This window comes from Triticum urartu, chromosome 5A (genome assembly GCF_056163025.1).
Source record: "Triticum urartu cultivar PI428250 chromosome 5A, HENAU_Tu73, whole genome shotgun sequence".
Lineage (NCBI taxonomy): Eukaryota > Viridiplantae > Streptophyta > Magnoliopsida > Poales > Poaceae > Triticum > Triticum urartu.
Genome location: NC_141877.1, coordinates 547,593,659 through 547,599,362, shown reverse-complemented (window position 1 = coordinate 547,599,362; position 5,704 = coordinate 547,593,659). Strand labels below are relative to the sequence as shown.

The following is a 5,704-nucleotide window of genomic DNA, read 5'->3' as shown; positions in this document are numbered from 1 at the left end:
AAAATAACAGCTCTGTTACATAGAGGTATGTTGTAAAATGATGAAGAGTGAAGGACGGGATGACTAGAGCAGCAATTTAAAAGGAGAGATTTTACGGTACATTTTACTACCGCCAGAGGGGAGTAGTATAGGATCATATCAGCCGTTGATTGCATGGCCTTTTTAGGTGTTGTGAGTACCAAATTTTATTTTATTTTTACTTACTCAAGGGTAATTTGGTCCAGTTAGCAGTATGAGACGTGACCGTGAATAATCACTCAGGCATCCCGTTTTTCTCTCTGGCCTCACGTCTTCTTTTCTGCCGCCGCCGGCGGCGACCTTTCCCTCTTGGCGTTTCACCCTGCCCACGTCGTGGGGTTCCCCCTTCGTCCTGTTCTGGTTATGGTGGTAAGGGCCAAGAAAAACATGAACTGCACATGCTGAATTGGGGTTTGTATGTATGAACCAAATAGGAGAATCTTAATATTACTAAAGTGATTGGATTACAAAGTTATAACCCCATGCCGCCGCCGCCGCCGGCCGTAGCTGTTATCCCCAAGAACCTGCGAGCAACTATTTCTCGCTTCCGCATGCAGCTTCCCCATGACCCAGCGGCAGGCAACCAGGAAGCTCGCCTGCCGCAATGGGCGACGATCTGCGCCGCTGCATGCGGGAGAGAGCGACAGAGAAGGAATTTTCTGTTACATCTCTTGGATACCAAACATACCTTCGGATGTGTGGGATTTGTTTCCCACCTCTGCCCATTTTTGCCCCTTTACTAGAAAATACTACCCCGATTTTCTGATAGTATTGATAAATCAATGCCTTTGAATCGCTAGAATGGATGGCTCATACTCCCATCATTTCAATATATAGTGCGGCTAAGCTTTTAGAGGAAATTCCGATATGTAGTGCGTATTAGAACTCGAACGCTCCTTTTGCTGAAAATACCCCCAACTTTATCCCTTCCTCCGGAAACGAGCGCATCTCTCCCTTCCCTTTCCTTCGAATCAGCCAAACTCCAAACCCCGATCTCCAATTGTTCGACTTCCAAAGAATCTGGCCGAGAGAGAGGTGGCGGCGACGGAGCGAAGGACAAGCAGCTGGTGCCGGTGGCGGCGGCGAACGGGACGAATGGCGGCGGCGCGCTGGCGGTGCGCAAGGCGCCGTCCAAGGACCGGCACAACAAGGTGGACGGCCGGGGGCGGCGCATCCGGATGCCCACCATCTGCGCGGCGCGGGTATTCCAGCTCACGCGCGAGCTCGGCCACAAGTCCGACGGCCAGACCATCGAGTGGCTGCTCCGCCAGGATGAGCCCTCCATCATCGCCGCCACCGGCTCCTGCACCACCCCCGCATCCTTCTCCACTTCCTCACCCTCCTCGCTCCGCCCCGGCGTGTCCCACCCCCACGCGCACGCGCAGCCGCTCGCCGCCTCCCCGCACCACCTGCACCACCACCTCCCCACGCCGCGCCCTTCATCCTCGGCAAGCGCGTCCGCAACGACGACGGCAGCGGCAACGGCAACGGCACATCCAAAGGGAGCATGCTTCATTGTGGTCACATCCACATCCACGGACACTTCATTTTCATCTTAAACTATCTTTCTTTCTATCAACAATAATAAATTATGTGAATTTCTTCCTATCTAAAAACACCAGTTTAACTCAATTACTCTGTTATCACTTCAGTGATGATATCAATGGAGTTAAAGAAGATTGGAAAGGTTGCTGTAAAGATAGGTCAGTTTTTTTTCTATAGGAGAGAAGTATAGAGGTTTAGCCCCAATGGTTGTGGATGCTCCAAGGAACATCATCTATTGTTGACATCAGTTTTGAGATGGTTAACCACGCTCGTCGTGCGGTTTTAAGGAAGTATCCTCAGATATTCTTGCCTCTTGGGTTTTTCTTTTGCCTTTTGTGAGGATGTGTCAATGGCCGTTGGTGAATCAAGTGTATCATGGCTGGAATGGTTGAGAGCTCTACAAGCTAGGACATTCAGGTGTATACCTACAGGTGGCATAATTTACAGCTAGGTCCACACATGGCCATTACATCCCTAGCGCTCTCTATATGTTTCCCCCAGGGTACCACATGGCCATTACAGCCTGGCCACCAGTTATAAAATAAAATAAACACCCTAGTTACATCCTCCTTTGTTCTTCTCCAATGGTATATGGATTCAAGATCAGTTTACCGTGTGAGGTGAATCATAATCGGATTGCAAGGTATCGGGAAAGTTGTTGCTTCGATCGAGATGAAAGACTGTACAGCCTGTAGGCGAAACCGACTATGCTTCCTTACGATATCCACAGTCTATGGATGCATGAAACTATGTTTAACTTCTGCTACTACCATTTTGCTTGACATGTTCAAATAGGTGATCCCTTAGAGCAGTTGGCTTGTCGACTGCGATGTGTTATCAGTAGCACCAACGAAGTTGTGGTTTAGTTAGTCATGAACTCATGATACAGAACAATGCTTGTTCACCTGCAATCATAGACGTCATACTAATTCGGTCTGACAGAAGAACATCAGTGGTTGCATCTAGTCTGCAGGTTGATGGATGTTCAACTGTCGGACCATGAGGATACGATTCATTGGAAGTAAGTTGAGAATGAAGACTTTTCTGTGAAATCTATGTATCTGGACCTAATTAATTCCGGGCGGTGGTCTAGATCATTGTGCATATGGAAGATTAAAGTTTCGCTCCGAATTAAAATATTCATGTGCTCCGTTCACAAAGGAGTCATACTGATCAAAGATAACTTGCTGAAAAGAAGTTGGATTGGTAATTCCAGATGTTGCTTTTGTGATTGAAATGAAACCATTAAACACCTCTTTCTCGAGTGTCCACTTGCAAAATTATTATGGCGCACAATACATATAGCTTTTAATGTTCACCCCCCAACGAGCATCAACACGTTATTTGGTACGTGGCTTAATGGAGTGGACATACATATAGCGAAACATATTCGAATAGGGATATGCGCACTATTTTGGGTGATATGGGATACTAGAAATGATTTGATTTTTAATGGGACAAACTTCACTAATATTTTGCAGCTAATCTACAGAGCTACAACTTGGATCCATACATGGTCATTACTCACTCATGCGGACTCCAGGGAGCTTTTGATTATTGGGTGCAACCGTTGGGAGAAGGTAGCACGGGCTATCTTCATTCGATTTGGATGGCGAGCTAATAATAGGCTAGGTGTATAGGCATCGTAGCCTATTTTCTACCGTCAGATGTGGCATCTTTTTTATATTATCTTTCGATTTGCACTCAGATTGTGAGCCTCTTGTGGTTCTTAGACTTTGTTACATTGCTTTTTAATAATATGGCTGCATGCATCGATTCGTGCAGAGGCCAGGGGTTTCCTCCTTTAAAAAAAAAGATAAACATCAGTCACAGAACCAGCAGTATCATCTGAGTTAAATTCATTCCCTAACACAACTGAAAGAAAAACAATCGGACACTAAGACAGTTGGAGATGATGCCTTCACACGTGGAAAATAATTACCACAGTAACAGAACACTCCAAAGTCCGCAATGTGGACAAAGTCAGCCGGAAATCAAATGGTTCTACACATCATGAACAGTTTAATCAACTCTTCTACTACCTATCAAGCGCATCAAACAACTAAACTCCTAATGCACGCGAACAAAAAAACAACAATAGGTCAGTTAGAATACATCAAACAAAGCTAGAGCCATCCTCACTCATTATAAAGCTCTAAAGATCATCGACATCTTTGTATCATTATTGCCCCGGAGGAGCAACCGTTTCGGTGGTTCGTAGAAGTGCTAGGGTCAAGCATAAGAAAAAAAATCCCATGATGACCTATGAAAGGAATCTTTTGGAATAGCAGAGGTGTAGCTGACTTGGCTAAACGTAGGTTCCTGGTTGAGACAACGATAGAACAACATTTAGATTTTATTGCGCTTCTGGAAACACGATAAGATAACTTTACCTCACGGTTCCTTGGAACTCTTTCCGGTGGAATTGATTTTGATTGGCACATCTTACCTTCTAGAGAAAGATCGGGTGGGATTTTGCTAGGGGTTAGGTGTGAAACACTTGAGGTGCTTAACGTGGTTCGGGGAGATTTTACGGTCATGTTTCGGGTGAGATCAAAATTGGATGGTTTCCCATGGTCTCTTGTGGATGTATATGGAGTAGCACAACCTGAACTTAAACCAGATTTTCTAACCAACTTAGTGCGGATCTGTGGAGATGAAAATTTGCCAATCCTAGTCGGTGGGGACTTTAATATAATTCAGAGGAGAGATGAAAAGAACAGTCACAATTTTGATGGGTGCTGGTCTATGATGTTTAACATGATTATCGAGAGTCTTAATTTGAGAGAAATTGAACTCACCGGTAGACAATTTACTTGGGCCAATACATTGCCCACTCCGACTTATGAGAAGTTGGATAGGGTACTCGCCAGTGTGGAATGGGAACAAAAGTATCCTTTGGTGTCGGTTCATGCGATGCAGAGAGCGATCTCAGACCATACACCCCTACTTGTAGACTCGGGAGAGGCTACACACGTCGTGAATAAGAACACTTTCTCTTTTGAACTAGGTTGGTTCGAGAAAGAATACATTTTGGAGACCATTGCACGCGAAAGGGAAAAAACTATTAGTGGAAGAACTAGTATTGAGTGATGGCAAAATAAGATCAGACATCTGAGACAGTTTTTGCGAGGTTGGGCCAGAAATGGGAGTGGGATTTACAAACAAGAGAAAGAACGACTCACTCAATTAATTGAGGCCCTAGATTTAAAAGCCGAAAGCAATCTCCTTATGATTAGTGAGCAAAACTTCAAGTCCGAAGCTGAGCAAGGTTTACGAGCTCTTCTTAGAGAAAAGGAGCTCAAGTGGGCACTGCGTGCTAAAGTGCTTAAGGTTGTCCAAGGAGATGACAATACACAATTCTTCCATATGATTGCGAATGGTAAACATAGGAAGAAGAAAATCATACAGCTTGAACAGGACGAGGGGACAATTGTGGGGCATGAGAATTTGAAAGATTATATCACTAATTCTATAAACAACTTTTTGGGCATCCGAATGCAAGCACGGTGGCCCTTGATTAATCTGTTTTTGGAGATATACCACAACTCCAGGCAGAGGAGAATGATATTCTATCTGCACCATTTACTAAGAAGGAGGTTCTGAATGTCATCTCACAAATAAAACCGAATAAAGCACCGGGACCAGATTTGTTTCCAGCTGAATTCTATAAGAAATGTTGGCATATTATTAACGATGATCTTGTGCCTATGTTTCATGACATCTTTAGCGGTAATCTCGAACTGTTTCATCTTAACTTTGGTTTGATTACATTTTTGCCCAAGAAAGAAGAAGCAGTTCGGATCGAACAATTTAGGCCAATATGTCTTCTTAATGTGAGTTTCAAAATTTCCACAAAGGTTGGTACCAATAGATTGACACAAATTGCTCGTTCAGTGGTACAACCGAGTCAGACAGCGTTCATGCTAGGGCGACACATACTTGAAGGGGTAGTGGTTTTGCTATATGGGGTTATATGGGGTTATCTTCAAAGTGGATTTTGAGAAGGCATATGATAAAGTTAAATAGCCTTTCCTTCAGCAGGCAATGCGCATGAAAGGATTTAGTGAGGCTTGGTGAAACCAAGTGGGTTCTCATGTATAGAATGGTAGTGTCGGAATCAAGGTCAACGATGATATCG

At 44.4% G+C, this 5,704-nt stretch overlaps 1 pseudogene; it reads left to right on the top strand.

The window, feature by feature from the left end:
• Window positions 1-500: 500 nt before the first annotated feature.
• LOC147972740 (uncharacterized) lies at window positions 501-1,908 on the top strand (annotated as a pseudogene).
• The last annotated feature ends 3,796 nt before the right edge of the window (window positions 1,909-5,704 follow it).